The following is a 19,216-nucleotide window of genomic DNA, read 5'->3' as shown; positions in this document are numbered from 1 at the left end:
CTCCACCACGTACACTCCAATGTACCAACAAAAGACCACAGTTGGAAAGAGGGTTTTCCGTGGCAAACACACCCCTCTCGGAAGGATGGAGCAAGCCGCCGAACAGCAACTGGGCACTGCCCTGTCGACCAGATGCATCATCTACTTCCTTGCAGGGCTGTGCCTGGTCAGCGCACAACCTCGAGACCAGGACAACGTCAAACGCAGACGAGTTGCACAGGCGCAGACTGCTGACTACACGCACATCAAATAAAACCTGCAGCCTCTGAAAAAACGCTCAAGGTCACTGATTCATGTAACTTGCATCACAGAAAAGAGTTGCAGTTGTGAATGTTTGATGTTCCGGGTTTATTTTGTACATACATGTATTGGACCAAAAACTGCATTAGCTTTGCTTTATTATCTTTTAATTGTTATTATTTTTTTGGGCTTCTCGTTCGGGGCATGGGTTTCTACCCTTTTCTCCAAGAATTTTTGAGTTTTTGGGTAGTTTTTCTCCCCCCTCAAGCGACAGCCTTTGATGATGAGATTTGAAACTTGATAAACAGGAGGGATATGTTAAAGAAATTTAAGTTTGTATGTTCATCTGTTAGTTTTGTTGTTTAGTTTGTCATCTTAGCAAGTTTCAAACTATAACTAATCTTACAGGCCCCCTTTGTTGCACATGCATTCGTATCTTTCTGGCCTCTAATTAAACTTTCGACAGCTACGGGTGCCAGGTACGGCCTCCTCGCGAATGTGACTCCCCAACGCCAGAACCCTTTTCTGTAAACACCTCCCTTGGGGTGTTGATGACCTCTTTAACCCTTCGTAGATAATGTTGGGGCCCGAGGCCTCTTAAGGCTGTAACTTCTGCATTTAGGGAGGTCCAACACAAGGCTTGGTATTTCTAAAGCAACAATATCGTCATGGCCATAAAATAAGTTCAACACGTTAAGCCTTGTGAAAATACACTACACAGGTCAAATGAAGTTCAGAGTGAACTTTTGCTGTTAGAATAAGCAGAAGTATGAACAAAAGGTGTCTTGTAAGCTGAAACCGTTAGAATAGGCAGGAAGAGGGTGGGCAAGTGGGATGGAGTCAAATGTCAAGTTTTCCATTCTGTATGTATTGCATATTCAAATTGCTTATGCTGATGCAAATAAAAACCATGTGTGCAGTCGAACACGCTGGCTTCGCCTCGGAGTTCGAGGGCTGCCCCGCGCGTAAATGACAGACAATCTTGGCTGGTTGATTCATTTGTTCAGGCTTGTTTTGATAGAAACATCCTTAACAGGAAGGTGCTCCTCTACGGCTTAACTGCCACGCACGCCGGCCGGAGCTCTGGTACGGTCCGAACCGCGCGAAACGTCGCCACCGATCGTGTCCGGGGGAACGTGCTCTTCTTCGTCCACTCTCCTCTTCGCCCACGCTCTTCTTCGGCGCACGCCGGCCGTCTAACCGCTCCAGCGCCCTGTCGTGCCGCTCGGCGAAACTACAATGCCCCCGAATATTTTTTAGACCCGCGAAGCACTGAACCCACGAAAGGTGAACCGCGAAGTAGCGAGGGTTCACTGTATGTATAAGACCAAGACCTACAAAAAAGTCTCTTGGAGCAATGAGCTAGGTTTTACAGGAAGTCGGCCACTTTGAATTTACTTAAAAGGGGGCGGGTCACCACAATGGACTTTGTGTAGAAATTATTATTGGGGCCCGAGCAGCGACCGCGGCAAGGTCCCTATTGTTTTTGTAGAAATTATTATTAGGGCCCGAGCAGCGACCGCTACGAGGTCCCAATTGTTTTTGTCGAAATCATTATTATTTTTATTATTATTATTAGGGCCCGAGCAGTGGCCGCTGCGATGTCCCTATTGTTTTTCTAGAAATTGTTATTAGGGCCCGAGCTGCGACGGCGGCGAGGTCCCTATTGTTTTTGTAGAAATTATTATTAGGGCCCGAGCAGCGACCGCTACGAGGTCCCCATTAACCGCGATAACCGAGGGTTCACTGTATTACTCTTACTCGATCTTGGCGCCGCTTTTGACACTTGATCATAACATATTATTAAAACGCCTTGAAACTTGTGTTGGCATTTCAGGTTCAGCGCTTTCTTGGATTAATTCGTATCTGTCGGAGACGACGCACCGTGTAATTTATGGCAATGCGTCTTCTGATCTTTGTAAGATCACACGCGGAGTTCAGCAGGGATTGGTACTAGATGCTACCGCTTGGTGATATTATACGGAAATATCACATTAGTTTTCATTGTTATGCTGATGATACGCAATTATACATGCCGTTGGATATAACGAATCCGTGTGATTGCTATAAATTAGAGGCATGCCTTGCCGAAATTAAACTATGAATGTCTTTCAATATTTTGCGTCTTAACTCAGATAAAACCGAGATGCTGATCATTGGACCAGCGCGTCATCTGTACCTTTTTCAAAGACACCACTATGAGTATCGATAAATTGCCCAAAAGGATTCAACAAAAAATCTCGGTCTTATATTTGACACAACTATGTCGTTTCAAATGCACATTAAAAATATTACTAGAACTGCATTTGTTCATCTGCGTAACATTGCTAAAATTCGCCCAATTCTATCAACTTGTGATGCAAAAATCTTAATCCATGCGTTTGTTACATCTCGCCTCGACTATTGTAACGTTTTGCTCTCGGGTCTCCCCATGTCTAGTATTAAAAGTTAGTTCAAAATGCAGCAGCTAGACTCTTGACTAGAACGAGAAAGTTTGATCATATTACCCCGATACTTGCCAATTTGAATTGGCTTCCGGTCCACTTGAGATGTGATTTTAAAGTTCTGCTACTTGCCTATAAAATATTGCATGGCTTAGCACCTTCCTATCTCGTTGACCTCGTGGTACCATATGTTCCGTCCCGAAACCTTCGCTCACAAAATGCTGGTCTTTTAGTGATCCCGCGAGCCAAAAAGAAGTCCACAGGTTCTAGAGCGTTCTCTATTCGGGCACCAATGCTTTGGAATGTACTACCCTCAGGTATTAGAGGCGCCACCTCAGTAGAAATGTTCAAAACACTATTAAAGACGCATTTATACTCTTGTGCATTTAGTTGAACTATTTGTTGGCCTGTTTACTGCCGCTTTTTCTCTTATCTTCTCTTTTCTGCCCCCTTTTCCCCAGCTGGGGGATTAGGTGACGGTGACCCACTAGGAAGTTTAAGGCATTGACAAACTGGGCATGCACCTGTTCCAGTGATGTCGTCTTCCTGCAGCGCGACATTTATTTATATACTTTAGCATCTAATTTAATTATTTGTTGGCCTGTTTACTGCCGCTTCTCCTCTTTTCTGCCCCCTCTTCCCCTGCTTGGGAATTAGGTGATGGTGACCTGCTATGAAGATTACGGCACTGACCAACCGGGGAGGGACCTGCTCTGCCGAAGTCGTCTTCATGCAGCACCTCTTCTGATTTCCCTATATTTCAGCACTTCGTTGAACTACTTGTTGGCCTGTTTACTATTTCTGTTCTTTTTTTTCTGTTCCCAATTCCACAGCTTGGGAATTAGGTGATGGTGATTCACTTGGAAGTGGCTGTTCTGAATTTACCCCAAACTGACTATTTCAAGATCAAAGGCTCAACCTCGGATATGCTGCCATGGCGATTACGGTCCTGGATGAGGACCCACTCCACTAAAGTCATCTTCCTGCAGCACTTCATTTAATTGACTCTCACATTATCTCATCTAACATTGTATAGCATCATTGTATGTGTCAAATGTTGCCCACTTGGCATCCAAAGCAGCCTGGTCATCCTGGAAGGGGGTTTCCCCCCCATCTGTGGTCCCTTCTCAAGTTTTCTCACTTTTCCCCCAATGGGGTTTTGAGTTTTTCCTTGCCCTCCTGGGGGTTAAGATCAGTGGATGTTGATTGTGGTTATGTAAAGCCCTTTGAGACTGTCTGTGATTAAGGGCTATACACATAAAATTGACTTGACTCGACTTGGACCAGAATAGAAGTGGATGAGGGAAAAAGGGAGGGGCGGTGTTGACTGATATTGTGCAGATGGAAGTAGGCTGAGGAGTAACATGAGTGACACATGTGTGTCAACAGGGGGAAGTATGATATGAAATTGTTCCCACATATAGACTTTTCAACAAAAAACTTTTTTTTAGACAAAGTGTTAGTTGTTTGGGTTGCAATATTGTTTGGTTATAATTAATGTGTTTTCAAAATGGATTACGTTGTTTCCAATAACACATGATGATGTTAAAACAGTTGGAAAAAGTCTTGTGTAATCGAATTATCCTGACATTTGGAATTTCAAGAGTGATTTAAAGTGAAAATGATGCATTTTGTGAATAATGTTTGTAACAAGTGGGACAGTTGTTGCAAAATTGACTCAAAGCGTCATTTTGCATACAGTCTGCAGGACTTGTGGAACGCACGAATGGAACTGACTTATCAAGACAAAGAAAAAAAAAAGAGACAATGGCCAGACTGTGTTTCAATCACAGCAATGAGGATAGTGCCAGCCGAAGGAAGGACACTATCCCCTTTTTATCCTATATGGCCTCACACATAGACTCTCAGGTTCATCAGAACCACCAGCGACTGGCACATCTGTCCCAGTCCACATGAAAGACATGTTTGACCACAATTACTGGCCAGTGTGTTTTGATCCACAGATAAACCACGTCCATGTGGGAGACCAACTCTTCCTCAAGGTGCTGAAACGACCTCGTTGGGACAGTGAACGCTGGGACGGCCCTCATCAGGTGATTGCAGTGACCCCGACGGCAGCAAAGGTCGAGGGGCGTGGCGGCTGGAACCATCAGTCGCAGTGCAAGCTTCTCCGGTCCCTGCTGAAGGCTGAGCGACGCAAGTCCCTTGGAGAGGATCTCCACCACGTACACTCCAATGTACCAACAAAAGACCACAGTTGGAAAGAGGGTTTTCCGTGGCAAACACACCCCTCTCGGAAGGATGGAGCAAGCCGCCGAACAGCAACTGGGCACTGCCCTGTCGACCAGATGCATCATCTACTTCCTTGCAGGGCTGTGCCTGGTCAGCGCACAACCTCGAGACCAGGACAACGTCAAACGCAGACCAGTTGCACAGGCGCAGACTGCTGACTACACGCACATCAAATAAAACCTGCAGCCTCTGAAAAAACGCTCAAGGTCACTGATTCATGTAACTTGCATCACAGAAAAGAGTTGCAGTTGTGAATGTTTGATGTTCCGGGTTTATTTTGTACATACATGTATTGGACCAAAAACTGCATTAGCTTTGCTTTATTATCTTTTAATTGTTATTATTTTTTTGGGCTTCTCGTTCGGGGCATGGGTTTCTACCCTTTTCTCCAAGAATTTTTGAGTTTTTGGGTAGTTTTTCTCCCCCCTCAAGCGACAGCCTTTGATGATGAGATTTGAAACTTGATAAACAGGAGGGATATGTTAAAGAAATTTAAGTTTGTATGTTCATCTGTTAGTTTTGTTGTTTAGTTTGTCATCTTAGCAAGTTTCAAACTATAACTAATCTTACAGGCCCCCTTTGTTGCACATGCATTCGTATCTTTCTGGCCTCTAATTAAACTTTCGACAGCTACGGGTGCCAGGTACGGCCTCCTCGCGAATGTGACTCCCCAACGCCAGAACCCTTTTCTGTAAACACCTCCCTTGGGGTGTTGATGACCTCTTTAACCCTTCGTAGATAATGTTGGGGCCCGAGGCCTCTTAAGGCTGTAACTTCTGCATTTAGGGAGGTCCAACACAAGGCTTGGTATTTCTAAAGCAACAATATCGTCATGGCCATAAAATAAGTTCAACACGTTAAGCCTTGTGAAAATACACTACACAGGTCAAATGAAGTTCAGAGTGAACTTTTGCTGTTAGAATAAGCAGAAGTATGAACAAAAGGTGTCTTGTAAGCTGAAACCGTTAGAATAGGCAGGAAGAGGGTGGGCAAGTGGGATGGAGTCAAATGTCAAGTTTTCCATTCTGTATGTATTGCATATTCAAATTGCTTATGCTGATGCAAATAAAAACCATGTGTGCAGTCGAACACGCTGGCTTCGCCTCGGAGTTCGAGGGCTGCCCCGCGCGTAAATGACAGACAATCTTGGCTGGTTGATTCATTTGTTCAGGCTTGTTTTGATAGAAACATCCTTAACAGGAAGGTGCTCCTCTACGGCTTAACTGCCACGCACGCCGGCCGGAGCTCTGGTACGGTCCGAACCGCGCGAAACGTCGCCACCGATCGTGTCCGGGGGAACGTGCTCTTCTTCGTCCACTCTCCTCTTCGCCCACGCTCTTCTTCGGCGCACGCCGGCCGTCTAACCGCTCCAGCGCCCTGTCGTGCCGCTCGGCGAAACTACAATGCCCCCGAATATTTTTTAGACCCGCGAAGCACTGAACCCACGAAAGGTGAACCGCGAAGTAGCGAGGGTTCACTGTATGTATAAGACCAAGACCTACAAAAAAGTCTCTTGGAGCAATGAGCTAGGTTTTACAGGAAGTCGGCCACTTTGAATTTACTTAAAAGGGGGCGGGTCACCACAATGGACTTTGTGTAGAAATTATTATTGGGGCCCGAGCAGCGACTGCTACGAGGTCCCCATTGTTTTTGTCGAAATCATTATTATTTTTATTATTATTATTAGGGCCCGAGCAGTGGCCGCTGCGATGTCCCTATTGTTTTTCTAGAAATTGTTATTAGGGCCCGAGCTGCGACGGCGGCGAGGTCCCTATTGTTTTTGTAGAAATTATTATTAGGGCCCGAGCAGCGACCGCTACGAGGTCCCCATTAACCGCGATAACCGAGGGTTCACTGTATTACTCTTACTCGATCTTGGCGCCGCTTTTGACACTTGATCATAACATATTATTAAAACGCCTTGAAACTTGTGTTGGCATTTCAGGTTCAGCGCTTTCTTGGATTAATTCGTATCTGTCGGAGACGACGCACCGTGTAATTCATGGCAATGCGTCTTCTGATCTTTGTAAGATCACACGCGGAGTTCCGCAGGGATTGGTACTAGATGCTACCGCTTGGTGATATTATACGGAAATATCACATTAGTTTTCATTGTTATGCTGATGATACGCAATTATACATGCCGTTGGATATAACGAATCCGTGTGATTGCTATAAATTAGAGGCATGCCTTGCCGAAATTAAACTATGAATGTCTTTCAATATTTTGCGTCTTAACTCAGATAAAACCGAGATGCTGATCATTGGACCAGCGCGTCATCTGTACCTTTTTCAAAGACACCACTATGAGTATCGATAAATTGCCCAAAAGGATTCAACAAAAAATCTCGGTCTTATATTTGACACAACTATGTCGTTTCAAATGCACATTAAAAATATTACCGTATTTTTGGACCCATAAGGCGCACTTTAAAGTCCGGAAAGCCGTCCAAAAAAGCCAGGGCGCCCTTTGAGGTGGAGCGCCCATTGCGTCGACCAAGTGCGCCGCTGGGCTGACGGCGAACATCAACTGCCTGCACACCGCTTATATAGAGAGAAGGCGGGTGTGGCTTACGACAAGCAGGGGGGCGTGAGAGGGGATCGATGGGTGTGGACAACAGGCGGACGTGAGAGGGGAGATGGGTGTGAATGACAACAGGCGGGAGAGGGGAGACAAAACAACACAAAGGCACGCCCCCAGTGCAAAGCAGCGCGATGCCCCTATCGTCGCTGTTGGTCTGTGACTCCATGCGTGCCCATCTGACAGCCGCTGTGAAAAGTCAAGTCACGCATATGAACTCAGAGCTTGCCATCATCCCGGGAGGCTTGACAAAGGAACTCCAACCACTCGACTTAAGTATAAACAGAGCGTTCAAAGTGAAGTTGCGTGCTGCGTGGGAGCGATGGATGGCGGAGGGCGAACACAGCTTCACAAAGGCTGGGAGACAGCGAAGAGCAAGTTATGCCACAATTTGCGAGTGGATTGTAGCTGCTTGGACGAACGTGTCTGCTAGCTCTATTGCAAGAGCTTTCGCGAAAGCCGGCATTACATCCGGGGAGACGCTCAGCAGCGACACAGACTCGGACAATGACGAGAGGGAACCTGGCGTGTTTGAGGGAGAATTTGCCCAACTATTTCTGTCTGATACGGAAGACGATGATTTTGAAGGATTTGTGGATGACTGATAACTCTTAATGTGAGTACCTTGTTAAATAAAATACAACCAAACGCAGTTTTGCTCCTGTTGCCGTTTTTTCAAAACAGCTAGCCATGCTATCGTCTGTTTTAGTGTGCATGCATGTAAACTAAGGTAATGTATGGTAGGCTGGGAGGCAGAATTTTGCTGGGCCTACACTTTTATGCTTTTCAGTTGATTTGGGATGATAGTTTTAGTTTTGATGTAACACCGTGACCGCACATCGTTTGTTGACAAGTGACTTGCTCACACCGGCATTGTGTCGGCATCCCACCTGAGGGGCTGCGCCGCAGCGAGACGGCGAAGCAGCGAGATGGCGAGGCAGACTGATAATGACTCGTGTTGTTTATCTTGGATACAGAAGACAAGGACTTGGTGCATTTTTGGATGAGGACAACTTCAGCACGTTGTTAAAAGCTAAAATAAAGTACCACTGAACTCCCGCTGCCATTTTAAAAACACGCTAGCGCGACTGAGCAGCCAGCGAGACTGCTCGATTGGTCGGTTGTGTTAGCGCCCGATGAGTCGGCGCGTTCTATCTATGTAACAAATACAGAAATAGCGCCCCCAACAGGTGTTGCGCCCTTTGACACGGCGCGTCTTTTGAGTCCAAAAATACGGTACTAGAACTGCATTTGTTCATCTGCGTAACATTGCTAAAATTCGCCCAATTCTATCAACCTGTGATGCAAAAATCTTAATCCATGCGTTTGTTACGTCTCGCCTCGACTATTGTAACGTTTTGCTCTCGGGTCTCCCCATGTCTAGTATTAAAAGTTAGTTCAAAATGCAGCAGCTAGACTCTTGACTAGAACGAGAAAGTTTGATCATATTACCCCGATACTTGCCAATTTGAATTGGCTTCCGGTCCACTTGAGATGTGATTTTAAAGTTCTGCTACTTGCCTATAAAATATTGCATGGCTTAGCACCTTCCTATCTCGTTGACCTCGTGGTACCATATGTTCCGTCCCGAAACCTTCGCTCACAAAATGCTGGTCTTTTAGTGATCCCGCGAGCCAAAAAGAAGTCCACAGGTTCTAGAGCGTTCTCTATTCGGGCACCAATGCTTTGGAATGTACTACCCTCAGGTATTAGAGGCGCCACCTCAGTAGAAATGTTCAAAACACTATTAAAGACGCATTTATACTCTTGTGCATTTAGTTGAACTATTTGTTGGCCTGTTTACTGCCGCTTTTTCTCTTATCTTCTCTTTTCTGCCCCCTTTTCCCCGGCTGGGGGATTAGGTGACGGTCACCCACTAGGAAGTTTAAGGCATTGACAAACTGGGCATGCACCTGTTCCAGTGATGTCGTCTTCCTGCAGCGCGACATTTATTTATATACTTTAGCATCTAATTTAATTATTTGTTGGCCTGTTTACTGCGGCTTCTCCTCTTTTCTGCCCCCTCTTCCCCTGCTTGGGAATTAGGTGATGGTGACCTGCTATGAAGATTACGGCACTGACCAACCGGGGAGGGACCTTCTCTGCCGAAGTCGTCTTCATGCAGCACCTCTTCTGATTTCCCTATATTTCAGCACTTCGTTGAACTACTTGTTGGCCTGTTTACTATTTCTGTTCTTTTTTTTCTGTTCCCAATTCCACGGCTTGGGAATTAGGTGATGGTGATTCACTTGGAAGTGGCTGTTCTGAATTTACCCCAAACTGACTATTTCAAGATCAAAGGCTCAACCTCGGATATGCTGCCATGGCGATTACGGTCCTGGATGAGGACCCACTCCACTAAAGTCATCTTCCTGCAGCACTTCATTTAATTGACTCTCACATTATCTCATCTAACATTGTATAGCATCATTGTATGTGTCAAATGTTGCCCACTTGGCATCCAAAGCAGCCTGGTCATCCTGGAAGGGGGTTTCCCCCCCATCTGTGGTCCCTTCTCAAGTTTTCTCCCTTTTCCCCCAATGGGGTTTTGAGTTTTTCCTTGCCCTCCTGGGGGTTAAGATCAGTGGATGTTGATTGTGGTTATGTAAAGCCCTTTGAGACTGTCTGTGATTAAGGGCTATACACATAAAATTGACTTGACTCGACTTGGACCAGAATAGAAGTGGATGAGGGAAAAAGGGAGGGGCGGTGTTGACTGATATTGTGCAGATGGAAGTAGGCTGACCGGGTTGTGTTATTATGCTTATGGAAAGATAGAGTGCTGTCAAGGATGACACCCAGACTCTTGACCTGAGGGGATGGGAAAACAATGGAGGGGCCAACAGGAATGGGAAAACTGCCAACTTTGGATTGTATTGATTTTGTACTGAAAAGAATAACTTCTGTTTTGTCGCTGTTAAGCCTCATGAAATTATTAGAAAACCAGTCATTGATTTCAGATAGACAGGAGGTGACGGAGGTGGGAGGGAGTGATATGCTGGGTTTGCAGGAGAACTAGAGCTGGGTGTCATCCGCGAAGCAATGGAAAGCGATATTGAATTTTCGGAAAATGCTGCCAAGGGGAAGGAGGTATATGATAAATAATAGGGGGGCCAGGACCGAGCCTTGGGGCAAACCTGAGGTGACTGGGAGGGACTTTGATGAGAAATATTTAAGCTGGATGAACTGAGTGCGGTCTTTGAAGTATGAATGGAACCAGTTGAGGGCGGTGTGGGTGATGCCGATGGAAGAAAGTCTTTTGAGAAGGATGGTGTGTGAGATGGTGTCAAAGGCCGCAGTCAGGTTAAGAAGGATGACAATGGAGAATGAATCTGAGTCAGCTGCAATGAGGAGAGCAGAGGTGACCTTGAGTAGAGTTGATTCAGTGCTGTGAAGTGCACGGAAACCGGACTGAAAGGGTTATTGCAGGTGAGATGAGAGTGGAGTTGAGTGGCGACTACATTATCTAGGACTTTTGAAATGAATGGTAGGTAGGAAATAGGGCGGAGGTTCAGGAAATAGTACTGAGCGGCTTTTTCTTAATCTCATGAGAAAATGTACTTGGGCAAGCACAGTCGAAAAGAGTCGTGCGTTATCTCAGCCCAGCCTCACATTCTTCCCCCGGCACGGGTCTACGTCCAAGGGAAGGTCCTCTCCAGATTAATCATTGTCTGGATGGTTGATTCCCAGCTGGTCCCCAAGACTGGTATTCCACGGCTGGCCTTCTCCGGCGGGCAGTCTCTCCGTCTCTTCTGCTGGTATTCCCCTGTAATCTTGTCAGTGTGCATGTATGTGTGCTCCAAAATCAAATTATGTCTTTCAGAATGTGTTTTTGCAATGGCGTCCCCTTGAACCCTCCAATCAATCAATCAAATTTTATTTATAAGAGCACTTTTCATACATAAAATGCGGCTCAAAGTGCTGTACAATAAAAACATCCAAATTACAACGAAAAACTAAAACCCATTCCACCCACTCAACATAAACACAAGACACATCCACATACACGCCTGAACTCGCACACACACAGAACACTCGCATTCACACAACTTAATAAACCATCTTAGTAGAAAGACAGGGTAAGGCACAGAGAAACCATATGAGAAAATGTACCCAGGGTAGGTCATCCGCGCTGAGAGGGATGACGGCTCACGCCCACAGGGAGCTGCGCCAACACACAGACCCCTAGCCCAGACTGACCGGGGTAGACCCTACACATAGTGCAGAGGGCCCCGGTCCGCCGGGCCTAAGGAGCCTCCGGGATGAAGCCCCCTGTGAGAAGGCCAGCCACACCTCCCAGCGCGGAGGCCCCCCTTGAGGAAACACTGGAGCTAAAATATATAAAAGAAAATGATAATGCTAAACAAAAAAGAAGCTAAAAATTAAAGGACAATAATATAAAAAGACGAAGCTAAAATATATAAGAAAAATTATGATACTAAAAGACAGAGAAGAAGCTAAAAATTAAAAGACAATAATATAAAACGACGCAGCTAAAATATATAAGAAAAATGATGATACTAAAAGACAAAGAAGCTAAAAAAAATTAAAGACAATGATAATATATAAAATGACAATCCTGAATTAAAAGACTAAGATAAATTATTTAAAAGCCAAACAAAAAAGGTGAGTCTTGAGCAGGGGTGGGCAATTATTTTTTCCATGGGGCCACATAAGAAACATTAAATATTGTGGAGGGCCGGGCCAAAAGGCTGAACTCAATTCTGCATAATATTAATTGTATTTCTTTTTTAAAAAGCAGTAAATAGCACTGTTTTGACAAGCTGGCATTAAAGTTAAGCAATGAAACTAAATACCAAATAAACTGAAAAAATGAGGTTGCCTTACAAAAATGTATTCATTCAAATTTCTCAACACAATGGTAGACATAATATTAACATTTTTTACTATTTGTGACTCATATTAGTAAACATATTCTGTCACATTCACTTCAAAACACATTTTGAGTTCCATATACTGTTGGATAGTTGTGTAAAGGTTCTGAGCATTTTAAAGACATCACAATATTGTCTTTTTGCACCAAACATTAAGCAAGATACAACATATTGACTGTCACTGAACTGTGATTTTGAGAAAAAGTGTCCCAGTTCATTGTTATCTGGTGCCGTTTTTATATTTCTCTGCATGTTTCGTCTGGTAATGCCGACTCAAATTGTAGTCCTTCAACACGGCGATCTGCTCCCCGCAAACTAAACACACAGCTTTACCTCTAACTTCAGTAAATAAATACTTCGCTGTCCAATTTTTGTTGAAAATTCTACATTCGGCATCTACCTTTCTTTTTGTAGCCTGAGCGGACATTTTTGAGGACGAACGTTGTCTTGTTGTGATTCAATCGCGCGCATGTCTTGATAAACGCATTACGTCATTATGTGCGACGCACATTGTGCGGGAATAAAAAAAAAAAACAATTTCAGAATAAAAGCAGTGCAGCTTTCGCCCATGAATGAGGTGAAATTAAAAAGTATGTTTATTTTGAAATTTCCAATTAACCTTCCACTCGCGGTCAGAGTCAACCAAAGGTATGTGGCCCGGGCCATACAATGCCCAGGTCTGTCATACGGGCCAGTCAGTGCCACCCGGCGGGCCGGATGTGGCCCGCGGGCCGTGCAATGCCCAGGTCTGGTCTTGAGCCTCCTTTTAAAAATATCAACAGTCTCTGCGGACCTGATGTCCTCCGGCAGGCTATTCCATCGACGAGGACCAGAATGGCTGAATGCAGCCTCGCCATGTGTTCCAGTCCTCACCCGAGGAATAATTAACAGGCCGGTGCCAGAGGACCTCAGGGTCCGCGAGGATGGCCCAAGACCGTTAAGGCATTTAAAAACTAATTGAAGAACCTTAAAATCAATCCTGAAACACACGGGGAGCCAATGCAGCGATTTTAAAACTAAATCCAGTGCCCAATTTGGTATGTTTGCATCTCTATGTCCTATGTGGAGAATGTGCTTTGTCATATTTGTCCATGAAGTGCTGTCTGGCTTGTCATCAGTTTGTAATGTGCAGACTGAATATGTATGATGTGAATGTGAGTGTAGGTCATGAAAATACTATGTTCACACATTTATAAACTAAGTAATATAACTTTAGCATGTGAAAATAATATCATAAATCAGTAAAGACCATGACTACAATCAGTCATTCCTATGCGTAGTAGAATTAGAATTAGAATTAGAAATCCCTTTATTGTCATTGTACTCAAGTGTGCAACGAGATTAGAAGGCTCCCCTCTCCAGTGCAATACAACAATAAGACAGACAAATATATAAATTAGATTAATAAATAAGAGAGTGCAATGGAATTTAGTACAGAATAGGGTATATAAAAACACATCACGATGCTGTTCTGCAAGGTAAGGGTGTTCTCGTGTGTGTGTGAGAGTTCAGAATGGAGATGGCTCTCGGAAAGCAACTGTTTCTCAGTCTATTGGTCCTCGATTTGATGCATCTGTAGCGCCTGCCAGAGGGCAACAGGTCGAACAGGTGTGAGTTTGGGTGGGTATTGTCTTTGACGATGTTGAGAGCCCTTCTGAGGCACCGGGCGGTGTAGATGTCCGACAGTGAGGGGAGAGGGCAGCCAATAATCCTTTGCGCTGTTTTGACTGTCCTCTGGAGCCTCACTCTGTCGGCCTCAGTGCAGCCGCTGTACCAGGTGGAGACACAGTACGTCAACAGGCTCTCAATGGACGAGTGGTAGAAGGCTAGCAGCAGCTTCCTGTCCAGGTTGAATTTCCTGAGGACTCTCAGGAAGTGCAGACGCTGGTGGACCTTCTTTACCACTGCTGTGGTGTTGTGAGTCCAAGAAAGGTCGTCGGAGATCTGTACTCCCAGGAACTTGAACGTGTGGACCCTCTCCACACACACGCCTTCGATGCAGAGGGGGGGCGGCACCGTCTTGTTCCTCCTGAAGTCGACGACAATCTCCTTTGTTTTTGCAGTGTTAAGGTGCAGTCTGTTGTCCTTGCACCAAGCTGTCAGTCTCTTTACCTCCTCTCTGTAGGCTGTCTCGTCACCTTCCGAGATCAGACCGACCACTGTCGCGTCGTCAGCAAACTTGACGATGGTGTTGTTGCCATGGGCCGGGCTGCAGTCGTAGGTGTAGAGGGCGTATAGGAGAGGGCTCAGCACGCATCCTTGAGGGGAACCGGTGCTCAGCATGCAGGTGGAGGACGTGTAGGGGCCGAGCAACACAGTCTGGGGTCTGTTGGTCAGAAAGTCCTTAATCCAGATGCGTGTGAGGGCAGGGAGGCCGAGAATGTCAAGTTTGGCGACGTGGATGTCTGGGATGATTGTGTTGAATGCCAAGCTGTAGTCCACAAAGAGCATCCTTGCATAGCTCTGCTGTTGTTCCAGGTGGCCCAGCACAACATGCAGAGCAGTGTTGATGGCGTCCTCAGTGGATCTGTTAGCCCAGTATGCAAACTGGTAGGGGTCCAGAGTGGGAGGAAGGCAGTCCCTGATGTGCTGGAGAACCAGCCTCTCGAAGCACTTCATGATGACTGGTGTGAGAGCAACAGGACGGTAGTCATTCAGGTGGACGGCTGGTGACTTTTTGGGGACAGGAATAATGATGGAAGTTTTCAAGCAGGAGGGGATGACTGCTTGAGCCAGGGAGCGGTTGAAGATCCTGCAGAATACATGTGACAGTTGGTGGGCACATGTTTTGAGGACCTTGCCTGGTATTCCGTCGGGTCCAGTAGCTTTCCTGGGGTTAACAGCCAGGAGCGCGCGCCTCACATCGTGTTCCTCTACGGTGAGTGGGGGGGAGTTGGAGCATGAAGTGCGGGGGTGTGACGGTTGGGGCGAGTCAAAGCGAGCAAAGAAGCAGTTAAGCTCCTCTGCCAGCGATGCACTCGGGTCTGCAGAGGTCGTGCTGCTGCCACGGAAGTTGGTGATGCTCCGTAGACCCTGCCACACCTCCCGTGGTCTGTTACTGGCAAGGTGGGCCTCCAGCCTCCCCTTGTAGGTTGCCTTGGCTAGCTTGATGCCTTTGCTCAGGTCAGCACGAGCCACCCTGTACTGGGCTTTGTCGCCTGACCTGAAGGCAGCGTCACGGGCCTTGAGGAGAGAGCGAACCCTGCTGGACATCCAGGGCTTCGCATTTGGGAAGGTCCGTATAGTCCTGTGTAGGGACACAGTTTCCATGCAGAACTTGATGTAGTCCACTACACAATGTGTGTAGACATCAAGGTCCTGATGATCAAAGAGGCCCCAGTTTGTGTCTTGAAAGCAGTCCTGTAATTCACTCATGGCGCCGTCACGCCAGGTTTTCACAGTCTTTGTGGTGGGCCTGAATCTGCGCCTGAGAGGGATGTATGCAGGTGCGAGCTGCAAGGACAGGTGGTCTGACTGGCCGAGGGGGGCGAGTGGGAGGGCCCTGTATGCGTGCTTGATGTTCGAGTACACATGGTCGAGAGTGTTGTCTCCCCTCGTTGGGCACTTGACATGCTGGTGAAACTCTGGGAGTACAGTCTTTAAATTGGCCTTATTAAAGTCTCCCGCTACTACGTGAACGCCATCAGGGTGAGCCCACTGATGTTTATTGATGACGCACGCGAGTAGCGAGAGCGCCGTGCTAGTGCTAGCGTCGGGAGGGATGTAAACAGCTGTGACAATCACGACCGTTAGCTCCCTCGGGAGAAAATAAGGCCGGCATTTAACGGACATGAACTCGATGTCGGGGGAAGAGTGCTTCTCGACGATCGTGCTATCGCCGCACCAGTTCTCATGCACGTAAACACAGAGCCACCCCGCCCCGTCTCTTACCGGTGTCCCTTGTCCGATCCGCGCGATGTAGCGAGCGCCCGGCCAGCTGGATGCTAGCATCGGGGACGTCTGCGTGCAGCCAGGATTCCGTGACGACGATCACACTGCTGTCTCGCACATAGCGGTTTCCCAGGATTTGTAATCCCAGGTCGTCGATTTTGTGGACCACGGATCTGGCGTTGGTGAGGTACAGACTCGGCAGTGGTTGCCTATGGGGCTGCCGTCGCAGCCGTTGCAAGACACCGGACCTGCAGCCCCGCTTCTGCTTCCTCTCTCTGCGTCGCCTGCGCCGCCTCCCGGTCCCGATGACAAGCCACGGTGAGCCGGGCAGCCTCGCCAGTTCGTCCGGAATTTTGCGATCATAGCATATTCAGTAAATATAAACCTGCTAAATTAAATAATTGACATTCTGTCCCATAAATGTTTAAAATGCCGGTAATTGCCATACAATCCTTCAAGGGTCGACGAGCGATGTTCGGGAGGAGGAGCAGTGGTGGTGGTGCGTTTCCCTCGGGCATGTGTCGGTAAATCCAGCGGAGTTCAGCGGCAGTGGATTGAAGTTGTCCTGACACAGGTTGATGACATGACAGGAACAGGCAGAAGTGCGAGAAGCAGACTGGCCTGCGGGTCCACATGGCAGACAGGTGCTAACTTTGATAGGTAAGCTAAACTTTAGCCACAGTAGACGCGTCAGCGACTATGCAATCGGTGGGTGGCATTCATGAGAATCGGGATCGCTCAACATACAGATAATAATAAATAAAATCACTGTAACTGGAGGGATTGTAAACTGCTAAAGCAGGTACAACAAGCGGATCCAAAAAATTTCTGAGAGTTACCGGTGAGCAGTGGCAGCCAAACGTGCCAGCGTCCACTCAACCGGGAGTTGATTCAATATTCACAATATTTTATTATTTTGTCGTACAGTTGTTTAAAAATGGCTCGCTATCGCCCCCTAGAAAAAAAAAAACAACAAAAAAAAACAGCCCCATATCTCTGTTTCACCAAACTGAAAATTTGATGAAGTGTGTACAAAGCCAAGACCTAATAAAAAGTCTCATGGAGCCGTATGCTAAATTGAACAGGAAGTCGGCCATTCTAAATTTATCAGAATCCGAAATCATTTTATTGTCATTGTACAGTGTGCAACAAGATTAGGGAGCTCCCCTCTCCAGTGCAATACAACAATAATTTAATCAAATATATAAATTAGATAAATAAGAGAATAAATATTGTGATGGAAAATAGTATGAAATTGGAGAAATACAACACAATACGTCGCTGTTCAGCAAGGTAAGGGTGGTCGTGTGTGTGTGCATGTGTGTGAGAGTTCAGAATGGTGATGGCTCTCGGAAAGAAAATGTTTTTCAGTCTATTAGTCTTTGATTTGATGCACCTGTAGTGCCTGCCAACAAATTTACTTCAAACATTGACGAGGCTTTGAAAACAAAAGCTGCTCTAACTTTAACTACAAGCAAATTCCTCTTGAAGATTCCTCACGTTATTTCTCGGAAATATTTCACATTTCCAACGTGCCAGTACCCCAACGTTGTCCGGGTGGCGAGGGCTCTTTATAGCTGCTCGCAGCTCTAGTTTTTAATTAATTTTTTTAAATCAATGGTGATGTCAGTGAAATATGTCTTGTCTGGTATCATGATAGCTGGAGGATATTTTGTCATGATATTTTAGTCAGGCCTGATAACAGTGATGTATGCTGATTTAAGGCTACTTTTATTTTGAAATGCCGTATCACATTTTGGTGGGACCGCATTTGATGGACAACTGGGGTTGTCTTGTGTCCCCCAAAATGGTTCTGATATCACGATAGCTCGAGGGTATTTTGAAATGATTATTTTAAAATCAGTGTTGATGACAATGAAATGTGCATATTTCAGGTGGGTTTTTTTTTTATTGTGAAATTACACATCAGATTTTGATGGGACCATTTTTGATGAACAGCTGGGGTCGTCTAGTGTCCAACAAAACTAGTCTGGTATTACGACAGCTCCAGCTCTTTTATTTTAAAATGCCTCCTTACATTTTGATGGGACTACTTTTGGTGGAAAGCTGTGTTGTCTTGTGTCCTCCAAACCTGGTTTGGTATTACCATAGCTAGAGGATATTTTTTAATGAAATTTTAAAGTCAGGCATGATGACAGTGAAATGTGCAGATTTCAGGCAACTTTTAGTTTGAAATTACAAATTAGATTTCGATGGGACCACTTTTTATGGACACCTGGGGTAGTCTCGTGTCCCACAAAACTGGTCTGGTATCACGATAGCTCGAGCTATTTTTTTTTTAACTCAGTGGTGATGACCGTGAAATAAGCGAATTTCAGGCTACTTTTATTTTGAAGTGCCACATCACATTTTGATGTGACCACTTTTGGTGGACAGCTGGTGTGGTCTAGTATCCCCAATCCTGGTTTGGTATCACGATAGTTTGAGGATATTTTTTAAAGATTTTTCTTTTAAATCAGTGTTGATCACAGTGCATATTTCAGGTGATTTTTTTATTTTTAAATGCCACATCAAATTTTGAAGTGACCACTTTTTGTGGACAACTGGGGTGGTCTGGTGTCCCGCAGAACTTGTCTGGTATCACGATAGCTTGAGGATTTTGTAATGATTTTAATTTTTTTAATCATTGGTGACGACAGACAAATAAGCAAATTTTCACGCTTTTATTTTTAAATATCCCATCAGATTTTGATGGGACCACATTTGTTTTTACGGTTCCGTCACCACGCGAGTGGCTACCTGCTAAAGCAGCACGGCTCACTATTTGAGCCTTTTTCGCGTGTTTTTTCCTTTACCCAGTTTTATTTATTTTACCTCATCGCAGCAATGGACATCCAAATTGCGGTGGTTTTATTGCTGCTGGGGGCTGTTTTTTGCGTGATCGTGTCCGG

Source organism: Idiotropiscis lumnitzeri, chromosome 16 (genome assembly GCF_059441095.1).
Source record: "Idiotropiscis lumnitzeri isolate Australia: NSW breed Sydney's pygmy pipehorse chromosome 16, RoL_Ilum_1.0, whole genome shotgun sequence".
Classification (NCBI taxonomy): Eukaryota; Metazoa; Chordata; class Actinopteri; order Syngnathiformes; family Syngnathidae; genus Idiotropiscis; species Idiotropiscis lumnitzeri.
The sequence above is the reverse complement of the archived record's forward strand: the minus strand, read 5'-3'. Positions refer to the sequence as shown.